General features: G+C 40.9%; 1 protein-coding gene across 6 annotated transcripts in view; it reads right to left on the bottom strand.

The window, feature by feature from the left end:
• RAB3IP (RAB3A interacting protein) overlaps positions 1-15,068 on the bottom strand; it is a 56,684-nt gene extending 41,616 nt beyond the window's left edge. Inside the window, exon 1 of one of the 6 annotated variants that reach the window (XM_027542540.1) lies at positions 14,876-15,068. The gene's annotated coding sequence lies outside the window, so the exon portion shown is untranslated. Of the gene's footprint in view, positions 1-2,066; positions 2,143-14,320; positions 14,450-14,875 lie in introns of those variants that run through there. The other 5 variants (XM_027542539.1, XM_027542535.1, XM_027542536.1 and 2 more) reach the window with 5 other exon arrangements.
• Positions 15,069-22,772: the final 7,704 nt, after the last annotated feature.

The following is a 22,772-nucleotide window of genomic DNA, read 5'->3' as shown; positions in this document are numbered from 1 at the left end:
GGTCTTCTATGTCAACTCAATCTCTCTTCTCAATTGTTTCTTTTTTACAACAGTACTTTGATAATCATGACTAACACTTTCCCCAAACTTCGAAAAAATCCCAAACACAGCATTACTACAGCACATTATTTCATTATAAAATACAAAAAAATATATTAAACTGAAAAATTTTACTCTCTCATATTCTTAATTAAAAAGTGTTAAAAAAATAAGACAAGTAAGGAGAAGGCAATGGCACCCCACTCCAGTACTCTTGCCTAGAAAATCCCATGGACGGAGGAGCCTGGTGGGCTGCCATCTATGGGGTCGCACAGAGTAAGACACGACTGAAGTGACTTCACTTTCACTTTTCACTTTCATGCACTGGAGAAGGAAATGGCAACCCACTCCAGTGTTCTTGCCTGGAGAATCCCAGGGACGGGGGAGCCTGGTGGGCTGCCATCTATGGGGTCGCACAGAGTCAGACACGACTGAAGTAACTTACCAGCAGCAGCAATAGCAGCAGCAGTTACTATAGGATTATAAATGATGATTTTAAGTATACGGGAGGATGTGCATAGGATACATGCTGATACTGTGTCATTTTATATAAGGGACTTGAGCATCCGGGAATTCTGATATGGGGTGGGAGTGAGTCTTGAAACCAATGCCCTGTGGGTAGGTACTCAGGGACAACTGTATATGGACAATCAAAACCCTAACTATTAAATCTGCATATACCAAATTTCAAATCCAATGAATGTTTTCTTTATTGTAGTAAACAGTAATTTCAGTCCTTAAAATGAAACTAAACTTTGCTTTTTTTACCCAAAATATTCACTATGCCAAAAGGAAGATCATATCAACAAGGAATTTAAAGTATTTAACATTCAATTTTAATTTATTACCTTTCCCTAAAATAATATTTTTCATTCATTGTTCATAATACACACACAAACACAAAAGCAAACATCTAAACCTGAATATTTCATATTCAAGTGAATATAGTTTATCAATCAATTCACTCAACATGAGAAATAAGGTTTTCATTAAACACTGACATTTTATCAGGAACCATGATACTTTTTCTTTGATCTCATATACTCCTAATTCACCTCTATATACCTGAGAGGTTCACTGAATCATCGTGGGAAAGTATTTGCATTTCTGGAAATGTAAAATGGCACAAACCCTATGGAGGAAAATTTGACAATATCCACAAAATGACAGTCATTGAATCTATGACCCAGCATGCCCACTTGACAGGGCTTTATCCCAAATATAAATGGGCAAAATAAAAAAGAAAAGATATATTCATAAGGCCAACAGCACTAGCAAAAGACTGACTGACTGAACCAACAGAGGCACATCCTCATCAGGAAGCACTATATAGCTATAAAAATAAATGAGCAATACCCACATACTGCTATGAGGGAAACCTGAGAATACACTGACACTGAAAAACAAGCAGTATATAATAAGCTACCTTTTATATAAGAAAGGGGAACGTACAAATTTATATGTATATAATTATATATATTTCTATGTACTTATATTTTAGAAATAGAAGGATACACCAAAAATTAATTTTAAAAAAAGTTATGTTTAGGAAAAGGGCAAGAACAGGAAGAGGAGACAGGCATAAAACCTAGACTTTTCCAAATGTACCCTACTTTATAGATATGAATTTGAACTTGGAACCATGTACATAAGGCAAAATTAGATTTTTTTTTAAATCTTTAAAATAGAAGATGAATCTAGCTCCATTTGGTACTTTACAACATTGAGAAGAACTATTTCAAATGACTTTAAAACACAGTAATAAAACTGTATATCCCCAGTGGCATATATTCTAAGAACAAAAGGAAATTTAAAAAATAATACACTATTTTCAGTAATCGTATTAGTAATGTTGATACTGCTATTCTGAAACTATTGTATAAGATTAAACAATATCATTCATAACTAAAATTTTCAGCATATGAGAAAAGAGACACAAATACAAAATCAAGGAATTTAAAACTCTGAAGTCCTAAATTTGAATCAGAAATACCAGGAAAATCTCTTCTATTTATAAAAATGCCTACCTTTATCTGCTGAAAAGGTATAAGAGCAGTAACCAACTCAGGAGCAATGCGCACCTCTTATGCCCAAAGCAGTATTATATCCTACCAAAAAAAAGAACAGTGGCAACTCTGAGGAATGGCTGATCCCAGGCCCGGGGCAGTAATATACAAAAGGATCTTGGAACATCTTGTTTTACCAGGAAGCAAGAAAGCTATCAAAGACTACTGGAGAGGTATCAAAGGACTCCCACTAACCAAAGATGGGACAACCTGAACATCAAAAAGGACAATCTCTGTTAAAAACAAACAAACAAAAAAACCCAGTTTTAAGCTCAAGGTTTCATGATTATACTAAAAATAAAGCAAACAAAAATAAATCTCACTGACTCCTTTTGATCAGTACCATGTAACCAAAACACTATTTTGAAAACTGGTAAAATAAAGAATCCAGTATTTATCCTGACTTTCCAATATATCAGAGAACTAAGAGTTTATGAGGAAAAGTTCTTCTTTTCAAAAAGTCCCACTTAATAACTTTGTATTCTTAATGAAACAATGAGTCTAGACAACAATTATCAACAACTATTAAAGCCCTAAGGTAAAATCTGGGGGACTTTATAATTAATGGATCAAAATGACAGTACTTGAACTCACTGATGACTTAATATCACAAAAAGGGAGAAAATCATAAGTTATGAGAATTATGTGGTAAAAAAGAGAAGAACACTACCACCATTCATGAAGTATTCTTGACCCCCTCCCCTAATAAAAAGAAAATGACCTCAATTCAATTAACTCTCTAGGTGATTATCAGTTTGTAGGAAATACAGAGCACAGTGTGTGCGGGCTCAGTCATGTCCGACTCTCTGCAATGCCAGGGACTGCAGTCCACCAGGCTCTTCTGTCCATGGAATTTTCCAGACAAGAGTACTGGAGTGGGCTGCCATTTCCTACGCCAGGGATCTTCCCAAGACAGGGATCAAACCTGAGTCTCCCGTGTCTCCTGCATTGGCACACCTTTACCACTGCGCCACCTGGGAAGCCCAACAGAGGGTAAAACAACATATTAATAATAGCACCATAAGGACAAAAACAGCAAAACCCAGACTTTGGGAAACTCTACTGGATAAATCACCTGGTTTTTTCCATAAATAAAAATGGGGGGGTGGGAATTTATAAAGAGACTTAAGACATAAAGAGATATAATATGGGGACCTTGTTTGAATTATCTGAATTAACCAACTATAAAAACATTATGAAAAAAAAATCAATGGAACCTGAACACTGGATATTACTGATATTATTATGAATTATTGTCAGTTTTTAGAGATAATAATGGTATGATGGTTATGTGAAAAAAACTTATCCTTTAGGGATACTACAGAAAAACAGAAGAAATAAAATTCCTTAGATTTGCTTCAAAATAATCCAGGGGAGAAGGATGGTATGGGGAGCTAAGTCATCCAACTACCAGTACCAATTTCACAGGATTTCAGAGCTGTTTCTCCCTTCAGTTCAGTTCAGTTGCTCAGTCACGTCCGACTTTTTGCGACCCCATGGGCTGCAGCACCCCAGGCTTCCCTGTCCTTCACCAACTCCCAGAGGGTGCTCAAACTCATGTTCATCAAGTCGGTGATGCCATCTATTTACTGAGCATTTACTTAATAGCAGGTATAGTGCCAGTACATGTATAGCTGAGGAAGCTGCAGCTCAGGGCAACCAGGATTAAAATCTCTGGCTTTTGGGACTTCAGAGTCCTAGCTCTTAACCACACCACACTTATCACCACTAGAATTGCTTTCCTTTTCCACTGTTAGACGGTTCATGTAAAAATGTTTCTCCTTAAGTTGAATTAAAATCCATTAGGTGGCTCAGACGGTAAAGTGTCTGCCTGCAATGCCGGAGACCCGGGTTCAGTCCCTGGGTTGGGATGATCCCCTGGAGAAGGAAATGCAGCCCACTCCAGTATTCTTGCCTGGAAAATTCCATGGACGGAGGAGCCTGGTAGGCTACAGTCCATGGGGTCGCAAAGAGTCATACACAACTGAGCCAGTTCACTTCACATCCCTGCAACACCCACTCTATTTTTCCTATAAACATTCAACTGTTCTTTCAATGAGTTTTCACAGAGAGTCTACTATGTGCCAGGCTCTGGAGAAAGAAGATGGTAAATCATCTCTGCTCCCAAATAGTATCAATATAGTAGGAGACAATGACAATTAGAGGCAATGACACAGTGTGATAAACGCCAAAGAATAAGCAAAGGCTACTAAGAGACCACACAAGAAGGCCAAATAAATCAGAAGGAAAAGACTCCCAGAAAAAAGTAAACCCAAAGAAATAGGAAATAATGAGAAAGATAAAGAGCCCTTGGAAGGACTTTTCAGGCATGTCTAAGGTGTAAAAGTAAAGCATTTGTGGAAAATGTTCCATAAACTGGAGCACAGACTAGGAACATAAGATCCAAACCTCAAAGAGAGGCAGGTTTGAACCCTGGTAGTTCAGTCAGTAAAGAACCTGTATCCTGTGCAGGAAACCCAGGTCCGATCCCTAGATCAGGAAGATCCCCTGGAGAAAGAAATGCCAAACCACTACAGTATCCTTGCCTATAAAATCCCATAGACAGAGGAGCCTGATGGGCTACAGTTCATGGGTTCCCAAAGAGTCAGGCACGACTGAGCGACTAACACTTTTCCTTTTCTATCAAATTACTGGGCCAATGTGTGCCTATCTTCTCTCATCTGGAAACCTAGCTTGGTTTGCTTCCTCACAGGTTGAGAATTAAGAGAGAAATGCAAGTAGCATTTAGTAAAGTACCTCAGAGCACTGCCTTTATGTACAATGTTTTCATTCTGGGGGATACATTAAAACACTGTTTAAATTCCAGCCACTCCTGAAAAGGAAATTATTTGAAGATTAAATGTAGTCCCTTTTTCAAGCATGTGAAATTTCCATAAAATGTGTAACTTAGCTGGTAATGAGCTGCCAATCACAATGATCTAAAAATCTTTTGCTCTTTCAAATGGAAGCATTAAGATTTGTTTTGCATTCAAAGTTCTCATACGAATAAAATAAACTGCTATTTTTAAGCAGTAGTACTCTCTGTATTGTGTGTGTGTGTTCAGTTGTTCAGTCGAGTCTGACTCTGCAACCCCGAGTGACGGTAGCCCACCAGGCTCCATTTCTTTCTCCAGGGGATCTTCTCAACCCAGGGATCAAACCCATGACTCCCCACATTGGCGGGTTGGATTCTTGACCACCAGTGCCACCTAGGAAGCCCTACTCTCAGCATTACTGCTAAGTCGCTTCAGTCATGTCCGACTCTGTGTGACCCCATAGACGGCAGCCCACCAGGCTCCCCCATCCCTGGGATTCTCCAGGCAAGAACACTGGAGTGGGTTGCCATTTCCTTCTCCAATGCATGAAAGTGAGTAGTAAGTTAACTCAATAACTCAATTTCAAGTGCAGTTATCCCAATTCATAAACTAAACTTGTCAGAGATCACTACAAATGAGTAAAAAGGATGATAGCATTCAATTTTTATGGGTGAATTACTAACAGCTTGAGTGGCCTTATTATCACTCAGTTTTAAGTAATAAAGCTGATCTCCAATTTAAAAAGTTGATCAAAACAATTTGCTTCTGATTCACAGTATTTATTATATCTTATTTCTTCTTTCCAGAAGTCAGCATTATCACAGCAAAAACAGCAGCCAATACTTACTGAAAGTTAACTATGTGTCAGTTAACTAAGAATTTCCCATGTATCAACTCAATGAATGCCTAGAAAAATCTTAATGGTTTATAGTTATTAAATGTATTTTATACCTATATTATTTTAGTTTAAGTATAATTGATCATTTTATCAATTATTTTTATTCCAGTTGAATGGAAGGATGATTGTCAGCTTCGACTCCTCAGGGAAAATCCTGGTACTAAGTTCTAAGAATACAGATATGAAAATGGGCTAAAAAGAAGATGCATAGCCTATTATGGGCCACTAAATGATAATCCTAAAGAGAGAGGAGGAGGAAGACAATGTTTCAAGGAGAAGTAAAAATATAAGTTAGATTTTTAAATGCTGAATAAGAGTCTGTAGATGAGCTAAGCAAGGAAATAATATAGCATAGTCAAGGAATAAGGGTTTGGCACTAATGAAACCAGAAAAAAAAAAAAAAGAACAGAATATCAAGCTGGAGAAGCAGATATGAGACAGATAATTAAAAGCTTCACTTAACATGGAAAATGTTACTTGGAGTTTCATCCTGAAGAGGTGCTCAGATCTACATTTTAGAAAGTACAGATGAATTGTGATGTCATTAGAAAAATGACTCCCAAGGACTTTAACTAGAGACAAGAGACTAAAGGCAATTAGTTAAGAGGCTACTACAACAGACTAGGCAAGAGAGTATGAAGGTCACACATTGCAAATGAGGGGATGAAGGCATATATATTTAATATCTATATATGAAAACATTCAGAATAGCTTCAATTATATTTCTACGTATACACACATATGCATTACATTATTACATTGTTTATTGTGACATATACATATATACATTATTCTAGTTATTGCTCTTGGCATCCCTTTGAAATGGTTCTTACCTCTATTTTATGGATTCAGAAACTGAGGATCACAGAGGTTAATTAATTTTGTTAAGGTGAAACAGTCAGTAACAGAGGGAAGATTCAAAGCCTGGTGTGTCTGACTTCAGCACCTGCGTCTGACTCCACTACATCTTAAAAGGTTAGGGGTAAGACTCAAGACAAAGGTTAGATGAAGACAGAGGATCTCTAAGGCAATCTACCCAGCCAATTTTAAGAAGAGAACAATGCAAACAGAAGAATCCTACTTAATCTATGAATGACTGTTTTACTTTCAGAAAGAAAAAACTAAAGTTTCTCTAATGCACTGCTATTGAAATGAGCATTTGCTGTTACTCTGCCATCCTTTCTATTTTCCCCTACATTCTCTTTGCTCTCATCATTTCCTTACTTATTTTGCTGCTATGCTTGGATTTAAAATAAGTACTTATTCAGCCCCTTATAGTTTGTTGTGGGAGGGTAGGGATAGCATATAAATAAAATCAACAGAAACCTGATTTTAATATAATGGCCTTATGATATAATCAAAAAGTGTGGATGTTTGTAATTAGTAATCCTTACCTAAAAAAAATTTTAATGTTAATTTTTTTAAGTGTGAAACAGTATTATAGCTAACTGCCTTTACCTTTTAGAAACTGTGTGGATAACAATAAACTGTGGAAAATTCTGAAAAGAGATCGGAATACCAGACCACCTGACCTGCCTCTTGAGAAATTTGTATGCAGGTCAGGAGGCAACAGTTAGAACTGGACATGGAACAACAGACTGGTTCCAAATAGGAAAAGGAGTTCGTCAAGGCTGTATATTGTCACCCTGTTTATTTAACTTATATGCAGAGTACATTATGAGAAACGCTGGGCTGGAAGAAGCACAAGCTGGAATCAAGATTGCCGGGAGAAATATCAATAACCTCAGATATGCAGATGACACCACCCTTATGGCAGAAACTGAAGAGGAACTAAAAAGCCTCTTGATAAAGGTGAAAGTGGAGAGTGAAAAAGTTGGCTTAAAGCTCAATATTCAGAAAACGAAGATCATGGCATCCGGTCCCATCACTTCATGGAAAATAGATGGGGAAACAGTGGAAACAGTGTCAGACTTTATTTTTCTGGGCTCCAAAATCACTGCAGATGGTGACTGCAGCCATGAAGTTAAAAAATGCTTACTCCTTGGAAGGAAAGTTATGACCAACCTAGATAACATATTGAAAAGCAGAGACATTACTTTGCCAACAAAGGTTCGTCTAGTCAAGGCTATGGTTTTTCCTGTGGTCATGTATGGATGTGAGAGTTGGACTGTGAAGAAGGCTGAGCGCCGAAGAACTGATGCTTTTTAACTGTGGTGTTGGAGAAGACTCTTGAGAGTCCCTTGGACTGCAAGGAGATCCAACCAGTCCATTCTGAAGGAGATCAGCCCTGGGATTTCTTTGGAAGGAATGATGCTGAAGCTGAAACTCCAGTACTTTGGCCACCTCATTCGAAGAGTTGACTCATTGGAAAAGACTCTGATGCTGGGAGGAATTGGGGGCAAGAGGAGAAGGGGACGACAGAGGATGAGATGGCTGGATGGCATCACTGACTCGATGAACGTGAGTCTGAGTGAACTCCGGGAGTTGGTGATGGACAGGGAGGCCTGGCGTGCTGCGATTCATGGGGTCGCAGAGTCGGACACGACTGAGCGACTGATCTGATCTGATCTGAATGATATATTTACAGATAAAATTATACAATGCCTGGAATTTGCTCAAAATAATGCAGGAGAGGGACTAGTACAGGGAGTAGATGGGGCAGGCTTGACAGTAGTTGATGGGCTAAATGATGGGAAATTTGAAGTTCGTCCTATATTTGCATCTATGTATTTTGTTTTAAATTCTCCATAATTAGAAAATTTTAAGATTTATTCAAATACTATATAAAGGAAGAAAAAACAAAGAGGTGTATAAAAAATAATTTTCTCATTAACTTTCCCTAAAATTATAAAGCTGATTTTCCAAACTAATATTTGGTTGTAACAAAAAACAATTCACATTTACATTTTAGGAAGCAGTCTATGTTTATAAGTGTGAAATTAATTACTAACTCAAAGGAAAAATTAGTCAGATGGTCAATCAAGCTACACAATCTTCCCACTCATTAAAATAGACCACAAATTAATTTCCATTTACTAATACCACAGGATTAAATGTACAATCTGACATATTGCAAAATGTTCATTATTGCAGATTCTTAAAGGTTTTCAGAAATTCTCAGAACTTGCTGCTGCTACTGCTAAGTTGCTTCAGTCGTGTCCAACTCTGTGCAACCCCATAGACGGCAGCCCACCAGGTTCCACCATCCCTGGAATTCTCCAGGCAAGAATACTGGAGAGGGTTGCTATTTCCTTCTCCAATGCATGAAAGTGAAAAGGGAAAGTGAAGTCGCTCAGTCCTGTCCGGCTCTTAGCGACCCCATGGACTGTAGCCTACGAGGCTCCTCCGTCCATGGAATTTTCCAGGCAAGAATACTGGAGTGGGTTGCCATTTCTTCGCCAGGGGATCTTCCTGAGCCAAGGATCAAACCCGTGTCTCCTGCATTGGCAGACACTGTATTACAAATTCTTGGAACAAAAATATAAAAAAACAATTGTTTTCCAAGTTTTCTTCTCTTAAAAGTGGAAGCCTCTTTATTTTATATATGTAAGAATACAGGTCAATTAAATATTCAATAGGCACTGAAGTATATGTTGATTGGATAAATAAGCAATAAGATTATTTAGGGAAGTAATAAATAGCAGAGCAGTGAAGAGCAGAGACAGTGATTCCAGGCCACCTTTAAAAATTGGAGATAAAACAATAAGTACCATAGCAAGATTGGAGAAACTGTTTTTAAAGTTTGGGGAAAACTGAGCATTTGATCAAACAAGCTTCAGAAAACATTTCTAATTCAGATTCTGTTATTAACTGGCTGTGTTAACTAGGGTATGTCACTTAATTTCTCTGAGCTTCAGTTTCAACAGCTATAATGGTGGTGGTATTATCGCCCCTGCCTATATTTAAGAAAATCAAGGGGCTTATCTGTCAATGTAAAAATGTCCTGAAGACGGTAAAGCACAACACAGATGAATGATATCTATAAAGACTTAAAAAAGAATAAATGAGGGGGTAAATAATAAGAGCCTACAAAGGGGTTTGCCTTACAAACCAGAAGGGAACCTTAGTTATCCTTGATAAAGAAAAAGGAAGGGAAAAACAAGTCTTTCTGAGGTACAGAGTTCAAATTAACTCTCTTCCCAACAAGAAATTAATTAATCCACATTTACGTACTGTTCTTCAAATCTACTTTAGTTGTTCTTTTATACTTCATCTTGATCTGTCAATCAGATGCCCACAAACAAATACTCAAAACTATTATCTGGACACATCAAATGACAATTCACTTACTTAAATGGCTCTAAGGGGCTTCCCAGGTGGCTCAGTGGTAAAGAATCTGCCTGCCAATGCAGGAGACATGGGTTCAATCCCTGGGTTGGGAAGATCCCTTGGAGGAGGAAATGGCAATCCACTCCAGTACTCTTGCCTGGAAAATCCCACAGACAGAGGAGCCTGGAAGGCTACATTCCATGGGGTTGAAAGAGTTGGACACGACTGAGCGCACACACATGCAGGCTATCATCAGTATGCTTCTGTATGCGTCAAAGCTACTCTCACATTCTTGCATGGAGTTTCCTTCCACTAGATTGTCAAGTCATAAACTTTATTATGTAGAGTTTACCCAAATTCCATTATGCTTATACTTACAACAGTTGTCAATTATAAGCAACAAACTTCTCACACTTGAACTATTTCAATAATTTCCATTCTTCTTCCTCTAAGTAATCTTCGCTTATGGTTAAAACTATTTAATTTTGTGTTGCTGATATCCTAAGATAAATCAAGATTACTTTTTCACTTTTTTCTATATACAACTGAAGTTTATGAAACTACCTCATTTAGCTCTAAGTTGAAAGGGAAAGCAGAAGGGAAACACAGAGATGGCAAATTAATGCTACCTCTTGTAAGTAACCTCTCCTTCCCTTAGGCCCTTCAATCCCTACTCTGAACACTCACTTCCATTTCTACTGCTAGAACAGTTTCAACTCATTTTAACATCCTTTTCGCTAACCATCCATCACCAAACAGCACAGTACCTACTAGGTTCCAGGCCCAATACTAAAGCTATATGTTGGGGTAAGATGCATTAAAGGCCTGCCCTCAAAGCATGTGTTCACTAGAAGAGACCTTACTGTCAACAAACATTTACAAATACGATGTAAATATTTAAATGATACCAAAATAGAGGCATGTGCTCTGTGCTCTGGAAATATAAAAAAAAAAATACATAAGGACTATGTGGCAAAGGTAAGGACAGTAGGACAGAAAAAGAGTAACTATTAATAGCTAAGTGAAGTGAAAGCTAAGTGAAGGGATTCCCTGGTGGCTCAGAGGGTAAAGCATCTGCCTGCAATGCGGGAGACCTGGGTTCGATCCTTGGGTCAGGAAGATCCCCTGGAGAAGGAACTGGCAACCCACTCCAGTATTCTTGCCTGGAGAATGCCATGGACAGTGCCGACCACGGGGTCGCAAAGAGTTGGACAGTCGGACACAACTGAGCAACTTCACTTTCATTTTCAAGTGAAGTGAAAGTCACTCAGTCATGTCCAATTCTTTGCGACCCCATGGACCATACAGTCCATGGAATTCTCCAGGCCAGAATCCTGGAATGGGCAGCCTTTCCCTTCGCCAGGGCATCTTCCCAACCCAGGGATCAAACCAAAGTCTGCTGCATTGCAGGCAGATTCTTTACCAACTGAGCTATCAGGGAGAGCTAGAAAGGAGTCTTTAAATTTCTTCAGACATTTTCTTTTTAGGATATCAGATGTATTTAAGTAATTTAGTAACCAATTTACCACCCTTCATTGAACTACATCTTGACTCGCACTCTACAGGGCAAAGGTTTGGTGTGAAAGGGTGTACTCCCTCAGATTACCCTCAAAGCTTTCCCTCAACACACAAATATCACTACCAACTACTCCTTCTTTCTTCCCTACTCTCCAACTACTTAAGCACTTTGTCTTACCTGACACTCATTAAAATTACAACACCATATGTATGTGAAGGTACCTTCTAAATTTTGATAAACTTACAAAAAGATATGGCAATGATTACATGGTCTACCTTCCAGACTTCTTACAGTCTTTCCTTTAATCCCCACTGTGACTTGCGAAGTAGACACTCAATGAAATGTCTAATTTAAAAATCTCTGGTGATACACTAAGAATTACTTATTACACCAATATTAAGTATCTCATGAAAGCTAAATTAAAACCAATTCTTCAGCATTATAATGCACACAGGAAGAAGTAGAGTGGTTAAGAGCATGGACATCAAAGAAAAACTGCCCAACTCCTAATCTAGTCCCCTCATTAATTAGCTTTTGTGACCTTGAGCAAGCTCCATAACCTCTCAGTGCCTCAATCTTCTCAACTATTAAATGGATAAAGTATTACCTAACTCCTAGGTCAATGTGAGAGTAAATGAGTTGGCATAATGCTCAGACCGGAACCTGATACCCCCTAAGGGCTAGACTCTGTAGTAGTAGCAGCAGTGCTCGCATCACATCATCAGAAAACCTGTTTATTTTTTAACCAGTCTTCTTAGTCACAAAGCTCTTTTTACAGAAGGTGCAGTTCAGGAGTGGAAAGAGCAAGGCTGGTAGGATTTCCATTTGGGCAGTCACACTCAGTGTTTAATCCTGGCTCTGCCATTAGTCAGCTATAGGACTACAGACAACTAAGTAACTAGAGGCAAGTTATTCACCTCTCTGACCCTCGATTTCATGATCTATAAAATGCAATACCACCACCTATACGCCAGGAATGCCCCAAGGACTAGAGAGTCAAGGTACTTGAAGTAACAAGCACAGTGCATGTCACACTGTTGAGCTCTGTTCCCCTCCTCCACGCCCTACATGGAGCATCTCACCTAATTCTCATCCCACCATTATGAAGCTCATATTAGACTGAGCCATATTGAAAACAGCTGAATACTGGCAAACCCCAAACTGTTCAATCTAACACTACCCCCATTTACAAACGGAGAAAATAAGCTCAGAGGTTAAATGATTTCCTCAAGGTCATACACATGATTTAACCGACCGAGCTAAAACTTAAAAAAGATAATTTTTTATAAAAATTGGTTCAATGAGTCCTGCTCAGAAAGGGAGGGGGGAGGGTATACTAATTACAATAATACGTGTAAAACTACTGTAACCTGCACGTTCTTGTTTTGCCATATTAAAAACCAAGATGATGAGCAGATTTCTAAGAATCTTTCCATCTTAAAAACTATTTGCAGTGGACTTCTCTGGTGGTCCAGTGGTTACAATTCCACACTTCCACAGCAGGGGGCACGGGTTCATCCCAGGTCAGGGAAGTTCAACAGGCTGCACTGAAGACAGTCAACACACACACACACAGACACACACACACACAGACACATACCCACACACAGTGTGTCCATGTGTGCTGAAGAAGTTGAGGGTTCAGTGAAAATTAGAGGAAAATAATATTTAAAAAAGCATTAACTACACCAATTCAAAACCTACAACTGGATCTAATTATCAGAAAATTCGCAAAGCAGCTGAACATCAAATATTCATCCTGGTGAAAAGTTAGCAGTATTCAATACCACCGATGAGTTCTTTGCCAAATATACCAGAAGAGTTGCAGTCTATGTATGCCCTTTGGTTCTCGAAATAGTGGATATAGAAAAACAAAAACAAAAAGACAGAAAAGCTCCCCCCGCAATAGTAAGAAATATACTATTGTAGTAACATTATATAACCGCTAAGTTTATTTCTACATATTCCACAAGGATAGGATTCTATCATACAAACCATACTTGGGGTACGTATCTGTCTAAACATGAAAAGTCCTATCAAAACGCACCACACTAGTAAATAAAACAGCAAGCGGCAACACAAGGCCGCATCAAAGTGGTGAAATCTTTTAACAGTATCAAATATTTACTCTGACTGGTTACAAATCTATTCTTAATGTTTTCTCCACTCTGCCTCCTTTCTCCTTCATATGTCATTCACCATTTTTTCCCCTTAAAATGGCATGAACAACAAAATAAGGATAATGAACAGAAACCGGGTCTTGCAACAGATTTACAATACAACAGTTTTGTTCTAATCCTCTTACTGGCCTCTGCTGCAATTATGTAATCATTTCACGGCAAAAGCTTACAAGGAAGTCTCTTCCCCGACCCTGAAATGAAGCTGGAGGGGTAAACAGAAGTGGGAAACAGGTAGCCTCGGAATTTGCTACATTTCCGCGAAACTAAACTGCATCTTTGGAATCATCATTACCTGAGCGCTCTTAATTTTCAAGACTTTACCCATTAGCCATTACAGACTTTTTTTTCTTTTTTAAATCCCATAACTGGCAACTCTTCACGTGCTGCAGATTTCATCTAACACCATCACTTCCCGAGTCCATTAAACTCTCTTTTCCCTGGGCGATCAGAACGAGCTATCCACGCTGGAAGGGTAGTGTAATTACAATTATGTCTGAACAGCTCGCCTCAACTCCCCGAAACAAAAGTCAGGCTGAACTGAGCTATCTCCTAAGGCGCCGGTTCTTGCCCACCAGGTTTCGCCGAAACCTCCCAAGGGTGACCTCTACGCCTTGGGGCCGCGCCCGGCTCGCCGTCTCCTAAGACCCTCGGTCCATGCCTACTGCCTCGCCGGGTCCAGCTCCCGCGCGGCGCCGGCCTCCAGACTTGTTGGCGAAGTCTCTTTACAACCCGCTCCGCAAGCCGGGCCCTCAGCTCCGGCCGCGCGCGCCCCACCGACAGGTAACCTGGGTCTGGCTCCACGCCTCGGGCGCTCAGGACAGCGCAGTTAATGAGTAACGCGCCCGAGGGACGGGGGAGGAGCCGCCGCCGCCCGACGCCCACCAGCGGCCCCAAGGGGCGCCTACATGCCCCCAAGGGGCCAAGCCTCCGCCACCGCCCGCGTCCGCGAGCCCAGAGGAGCGCGCTCGCCGGAGCCAGGACAGCCGGACCGGGTCCCGGCGCGCCGCGCCCTCACCTGCACCTGCCGCGGCCGCCCCTCCAGGCCAGCTCGCGGGAGGCGGGCGCGCGGCCACGGAGGGGGGCGGTGTTCCTCGTCCTGGGCCTCTCCCTCCCGCCGCCGCGCTCACCTGACTAACCTACCACCGCCGCGGCCCGTGCTCAGGGGCGCTCGCAGAGCCGCACACAGCGAACGCCGAAGCACTCTGAGGCGGAGGAGGACGGCTGGCCGACGCCGCTACACTCTAACGCGGTGAATGCACGGCTGGAGGAGCCGCCGAGGGAGCGCGGGACTGCGCCTGCGCCGGGAGCCGGGACCGGAGCCTGGAGCCCTACGGCCCCGCGGAGGGAAGGCGGGGTTAGGGGCGGGGAGGGGGCGGGGCGGGGAGGGGGCGGGGCGGGCGTGGGGCCTGAGGGGCCGACGCGCTCCCGCGCCCCCTGGCGCCAGGCGGGGCTTTCGCAGGTGTTGGGCGCGGGCCCCAGGTGTCTTCGCGGGTGGTTTCCTTGGGAACCAGGGCGAACTGGCGCTGAGCCTTGTTGCCCTGGGCTTAACAGATGGTCGCCGGTTCACGTCGAATTTGTTGGGCTCTCCAGGAGTCGGAAGATGAACCTTCGATGTGAGTTGGGGACCACTGTATCCAACCTGAGACTCGGCACGCATATGTACCTTACAACGTGTGTCAGTGTGTTTGTGTGTGGGCGTGCGTGAGTCTCTGGGGGCATGGGTGGAAGGAAGGGGAGTCTGATAGAACCTAGATCCTAGCATTCCAGCAACTGTTAGAGCATTCGAGAATGTCGTGTCTGTACCTACCTTCTCTCATCCTTCGTGTCAACTTTTATCAAACTTCCACCCCACTTTAGGTCCTCCAGAGAGGAAACATGAAACTACAAACCATGTTTCCGAAAATCTGATCAAAAAGAAGCCGTCACATCAAATATACGTCTCTATGTTTAGTCAAAGAGATACAGGCAGTTTATGCAATATGTATATTGAGTAGGACCCCCATTCTGTGTATTGATTAGCGGCATAAAAGAAGAGTAGGTTATGGGTATAGCTATAGGAATCAGGATTGAGGAATCAGCTTTGAGGTTGGCATCTTCTAGCTGTTGTCAGTGACCTTGAGCTAATTGATCTCTAATAACCCCAGTAAATGGGGATAATCAGACTACCCACCTCAATAAGTCGTTAAGAAATTAAATGTCTTAATATATGTAAAATACTTAGTGTACTTCATGACACAGTGCCTAATATTGTGTACTTGTCTAAGTAGCTAAGTCGTGTCAGACTCTTGAGACTCCATGGAATGTAGCCTGCCAGGCTCCTCTGTCCATGGGATTTTTCCAGGCAAGAATACTGGAGTGGGTTGCCATTTTCTTCTCCAGGGGATCTTCCCGACCCAGGGATTGAACCAGGGTCTCCTGCATTGCAGGCGGATTCTTTACCAATTGAGCTAGACAAGTGTGTAATGAATATTATCTATTAATAACATTATTACTGTTATCATCCACCTATAATAAAAACAAACCTCGAAAGTCATTATTTACTCTTTTGTACTCCATCTCCAATTTATCAAGTCTTACCTATTCTAATTCAGAAACAATTCTTAAATCTACCCCATCTCTTATTTACTAGGAGTAGACATGATCTCCCTCATGAGGGAGGTCTGTTCTCCCTGACTCCACTACTCTCCCTTACACCATGTAATTCATTTATCAAATGTTTATTGTGTTCAATCTGTGTACCTACTACTAGACTTGGGAAGAGAGAAACCATTACACACAATCTCCATCATCCAAGGACTCAAACATAGTGAAGAAAACAAATATGTCAATAATAACTAAGTGAAATAAATAACTGCAACAGAAAGTAGTCTTTCCATGAAAATGTGTTATTTAAGAAATTTTTCTGGTGGCCAATAACATAAATCCATTCAAAGTATAAGCAGAATGGGAGGAATTACTTTAAGGATATAAAGATTGCTCTCTGAGTCCATGGGTAGGGATGAAAGAAGGCTTGGGAATAGTCTGAAAACTGGGACTGAAATGTTGTGGAGAAGCTAGGAGGTCCCCTCATTGTGCCTTATCTCTCTTTCTCTTCCCTCTTACTGCAGATTATTTATGTACCTGGTATAGAGAAGCAATAAATAAATATTTGTTTAGTGGATGGCAATTTATGTAACTGAGAAGTAAACTGGACCCAAAGCCAATTCTCAAAACATTTCCTTATAAGTAGGTAACATGTTAAAATGACTCTTTTGTAGGGGATCATACAGTTTAGAGTCTAAGTCCTTTTAGACTTTTATCAGCCCTTTCTCTCAGCTCTCTGATTTTTTCAGTTGCCTATTCCAACATCAGAAAAAGGATGTAAGATACACAGTTGTCCATAACTGATTGCATGAGAGATACATTTGAGACAACTGTTTTATACATGAGTTGTGAAAGCAAATTTTTATGTGATACAAGTACTGGCCCACAAGTAAATATTTTGCTAGACAAGGAAATGATAGACTACTTTCTGTTGCAGTTAAAAACTAGTAAATTAAAAAAAGAATAAATAAAGAGAAAAAATTCAAAATAACAAACTTAAAATGTATTCCTCTCATGTAGATTTGCACAGTGCAGAGTTGATATGGTGGCTCTCTGATCAACATGGACACAGGCTTCTTCTATCACATGGCTTCACTATCCTGAAGCTTCAGCTTCTACCATCAAGTAGGCTGCTCAAGCTCCACCCATCACCTCCTTATTCCAAGCAGCGGAAAAGCAACAGAGGCTAAAAAGAACACCCCTCTACTTAAAAACACTTGCAGAAGTTGTGTACATCACTGTACTTACACCTTACTGGTCAGCACTCAACTATAAGTGATGTTGAAACATACAGTTTCTATTGAATGGGCATGTGCCCAGCTAGAAATCAGTGGTTCTAGTAATAAAAAAAAAAAAAAAAAACAGGGAACAGATATTGGAGACAATTAGCAATATCTGGTTCATCATTCCGTATCAGACTTAGGATGAGAGAAATGGTGTTGAGGGAACATATAAATAGAGCAAAGGCATTGTAAGGAAAACGTGATGTGATGAACACTGTACCTAGGACAGGTGCAGGTAGATAGATAAACCTGGAAATATGTAGAATCCAGTTGTCGAAGATCTTAAATGCCAGACTGAGGAATATAGAATTTGGTTCAGTAATCAGAAGAGAATTTCTGAAAGATGTTGAGCTGGAGAGTGAAATGATCAAACCACTGCTTTAGGAAGAGTAATGTGGTGGCAATGCCTGGAATGTACTTGGTGGGGGTGGGGGAGGTGATGAGAGGCAAGGAAAATAGATAGAAACTATGGAGAATAAAATGGCAACCCACTCCAGTATTCTTGCCTGGAGAATCCCAGGGACGGGGGAGCCTGGTGGGCTGCTGTCTATGGGGTCACACAGAGTCGGACACGACTCAAGTGACTTAGCAGCAGCATTATGAGATAGTAAGTGCCTATACTGCAGTAAAAATGGGAAAGGATGAATTTCAAAGAATGATTTGTCAAATGCAACAATCGAGTAGATGTCCTCTCTCTCTCTCTCACCCTCCCTCTCTCCTCCTCCTTCTCAAAAGTTCAGAATCATTCTACCTATTTGAGATCAGCACAATGATTTTATTTGGGAAAGTACCCTTCCACCATGTTCAGTCCAAGTGACCCATGTAAAACTGAATTCCCCACCCCTACTTTCAGGGTGAGTATGTGACCCAGGCTTTACCAGTCAGAGAATCTTCTTGATCTCTGTGATTAGCTCATGATAAGCAAATGACTCAAGCAGGGCTAATAAAAAGTCAATTCTGAGAGTTTTGGGAAATTTTGGGGAAAAGTGAATCTCTCTCTGAGAATTGCTGAGACCATTAAATGTAAGCCTGGGGCTACCAGCAGTGATCTTGCCACCCAATGGAGAACATGCCTGAGAATGGAACTAATGGGGAAAAGGCAGAACTGAGAGATGAGAAAAGCGAGAGTGGGTCCTGATGACATTATTTCACTTCCTAGGTCAAGCTGTGACTGAAGCTGGAGACCCTGAACTTTTCAGTCATATGAGCCAGTAATTTTCTCTTTGCTTAAGCCAACTTGTATTGTGTTTTCTGCCATTTGCAAATGAATATACAGAAATAAAGGCAAGCATAATAATTCCAAGCCTTAAAAAGAGTACCATCTACCTTTGTCATACATAGTATTAAAAGACCTGGCTCTAATAAGTTTTACCTGTTCCAAAAAACCAAATCTACATTCAAAGAGAAGATGTGCTATACAGCTGGGAATGTTCACAATACTATGAAAGCTCTGAAAGTAATTTGAGTCATAAAATATGGGAGCTGGAGGAGAATATTAATTCATCTCACCTCCTCACCTGTTTTCACAAACGAGGAAAAGGAGACTTAGAAATATGAGATTTATGTAAAGTCACAGAGCTAATATATGCTGGTCTTCAACCCAGGTCTTTGGAATACTAGTCTATATATTTTTGGAATACTAGTCTACTACTCATTGTATCATTCTGACACTTCAAAACAGGACATCTAAAAAGCTTTCAAATACATTTGAAACACATGTATTACTAATGAAGTAATGTTCCCAGTTCCCATGAAGCAACAGTTTTGAAAGGATAATATTCAGTTTGAAAGCCTGGGGGTGCTGATGATACTCACCATATTCTTGTGAGGGTAGGTAGTCTTTCTGCACAAGGTTGCTGTGACTCATGCCATTATACAAGTAAGAGAAACCAACCATGCTGTGTTGACCATTAATACTGGACCTGTGTAGTTGCCTGAGCCAAAATCAGCCCTGTGTGTTTTGATTGGATACAAGGAAGGTCAACCTTCAACAGCATTTTGTTAAGTGATATAAACCCAGTCAATACCCTTCACTTTGACAATATAAACTTGAAAATAAGTATACATAGGGAGAGTGATTATACAAACTCAACTGTACCCCAAGCAGAATAAACTATCCTTTATGAGGCCTATTCAGTTCACTTGCTCAGTCGTGTCTGACTTTGCAACCCCATGAACTGAAACACGCCAGACCTCCCGGTCCATCACCAACTCCTGGAGTCAACCCAAACCCAAGTCCATCGAGTTGGTGAATCCATCAAACCATCTCATCCTCTGTTGTCCCCTTCTCCTCCTGCCCTCAATCTTTCCTAGCATCAGGGTCTTTTCAAATGAGTCAGCTCTTCACGTCAGGTGGCCAAAGTATTGGAGTTTCAGGTTCAACATCAGTCCTTCCAAAGAACACCCAGGACTGATCTCCTTTAGGACAGACTGATTGGATCTCCTTGCAGTCCAAGGGACGGACTCTCAAGAGTCTTCTTCAGCACCAAATTTCAAAAGCATCAATTCTTCAGGGCTCAGCTTTCTTTATAGTCCAACTCTCACATCCATACATGACTGCTGGAAAAACCATAGCCTTAACTAGACGGACCTTTGTTGGCAAAGTAGTATCTCTGCTTTTGAATATGCTATCTAGGTTGCTCATAACTTTCCTTCCGAGGAGTAAGCGTCTTAATTTAATGGCTGCAGTCACCATCTGCAGTGATTTTGGAGCCCCCAAAAATAAAGTCAGCCACTGTTTCCACTATTTCCCCATCTATTTGCCATGAAGTAATGGGACCAGATGCCATGATCTTAGTTTTCTGAATATTGAGCTTTAGGCCAACTTTTTCACTCTCCTCTTTCACTTTCATCAAGAGGCTCTTTAGTTCCTCTTCACTTTCTGCCATAAGGGTGGTGTCATCTGCATATCTGAGGTTATTGATATTTCTCCCGGCAATCTTGATTCCAGCTTGTGCTTCATCCAGCCCAGCATTTCTCATGATGTACTCTGCATATAAGTTAAATAAGCAGGGTGAAATACACAGCCTTGACATACTCATTTTCCTATTTGGAACCAGTCTGTTGTTCCATGTCCAGTTCTAACTGTTGCTTCCTGACCTGCATACAGATTTCTCAGGAGGCAGGTCAGGTGGTCTGGTACTCCCATCTCTTAAAAAATTTTCCACAGTTTATTGTGATCCACACAGTCAAAGGCTTTGGCATAGTCAATAAAGCAGAAATAGATGTTTCTCTGGAACTCTCTTGCTTTTTCAATGATCCAGCGGATGTTAGCAATTTGATCTCTGGTTCCTCTGCCTTTTCTAAAACCAGCTTGAACATCTGGAAGCTCACGGTTCACATACTGCTGAAGTCTGGCTTGGAGAATTTTAAGCATGACTAGCGTGGGAGAAATATCAATAACCTCAGATATGCAGATGACACCACCCTTATGGCAGAGTGAAGAGGAACTAAAAAGCCTCTTGATGAAGGTAAAAGAGGAGAGTGAAAAAGTTGGCTTAAAGCTCAACATTCAGAAAACTAAGATCATGGCATCTGGTCCCATCACTTCATGGCAAATAGATGGGGAAATAGTGGAAACAGTGTCAGGCTTTATTTTGGGGGGCTCCAAAATCACTGCAGATGGTGACAGCAGCCATGAAATTAAAAGACACTTACTCCTTGAAGGAAAGTTATGACCAACTTAGGTAGCATATTCAAAAGCAGAGATATTACTTTGCCAACAAAGGTCCGTCTAGTCAAGGCTATGGTTTTTCCAGTAGTCATGTATGGATGTGAGAGTTGGAGTTTGAAGAAAGCTGAGCGCCAAAGAATTGATGCTTTTGAACTGTGGCGCTGGAGAAGACTCTTGAGAGTCCCTTGGACTTCAAGGAGATCCAACCAGTCCATCCTAAAGGAGACCAGTCCTGGGTGTTCATTGGAAGGACTATAGCTGAAACTCCAATACTTTGACCACCTCATGCGAATAGTTGACTCACTGGAAAAGACCCTGATGCTGGGAGGGATTGGGATTGGGGGCAGGAAGAGAAGGGGACGACAGAGGATGAGATGGCTGGATGGCATCATCGACTCGAATGATGTGAGTTTGAGTGAACTCCAGGAGTTGGTGATGGACAGGGAGGCCTGGCGTGCTGTGATTAATGGGGTCGCAAAGAGTTGGACACGACTGAGCAACTGAACTGAACTGAACTGAGCGTATGAAATGAGTGCAATTGTATGGTAGTTTGAGCATTCTTTGACATTGCCTTTGTTTGGGATTGGAATGAAAACTGACCTTTTCCAGTCCTATGACCACTGCTAAGTTTTCCAAATTTGCTGGCATATTGAGTGCAGCACTTTCACAGCATCATATTTCAGGATTTGAAATAGCTCAACTGGAATTCCATTACCTCCACTAGCTTTGTTCATAGTGATGCTTCCTAAAACCCACATGACTTCACATTCCAGGATGTCTGGCTCTAGGTGAGTGATCACACCATCATGATTATCTGGGTCATGAAGCTCTTTTTTGTACAGTTCTTCTGTTTATTCTTGCCACCTCTTCTTAATATCTTCTGCTTCTGTTAGGTCCATACCATTTCTGTCCTTTATGGAGCCCATCTTTGCATGAAATGTTCCCTTGGTATCTCTAATTTTCTTGAAGAGATCTCTAGTCTTTCCTATTCTATTGTTTTCCTCTGTTTCTTTGTATTGATCGCTGAGGAAGGCTTTCTTCTCTCCTTGCTATTCTTTGGAACTCTGCATTAAAATGGGTATATCGTTCCTTTTCCGCTTTGCTTTTCACCTCCCTTCTTTTCACAACTATTTGTAAGGCCTCCCCAGACAGCCATTTTGCTTTTTTGCATTTCTTTTTCTTGAGTATGGTCTTGATTCCTGTCTCCTGTACAATGTCACGAACCTCTGTCCATAGTTCATCAGGCACTTTGTCTATCAGATCTAGTCCCTTAAATCTATCTCTCACTTCCACTGTGTAGTCATAAGGGATTTGATTTAGGTCATACCTGAATGGTCTAGTGGTTTTCTCCACTTTCTTCAATTTCAGTTTGAATTTGGCAATAATGAGTTCATGATCTGAGCCACAGTCAGCTCCCCGTCTTGTTTTTGCTAACTGTATAGAGCTTCTCTATCTTTGGCTGCCGAAGAATTGATGCTTTTGAAC

Source organism: Bos indicus x Bos taurus, chromosome 5, assembly GCF_003369695.1.
Source record: "Bos indicus x Bos taurus breed Angus x Brahman F1 hybrid chromosome 5, Bos_hybrid_MaternalHap_v2.0, whole genome shotgun sequence".
NCBI lineage: Eukaryota > Metazoa > Chordata > Mammalia > Artiodactyla > Bovidae > Bos > Bos indicus x Bos taurus.
Note: the sequence above shows the minus strand (reverse complement) of the source record. Positions and strands in the feature narration are given on the sequence as shown.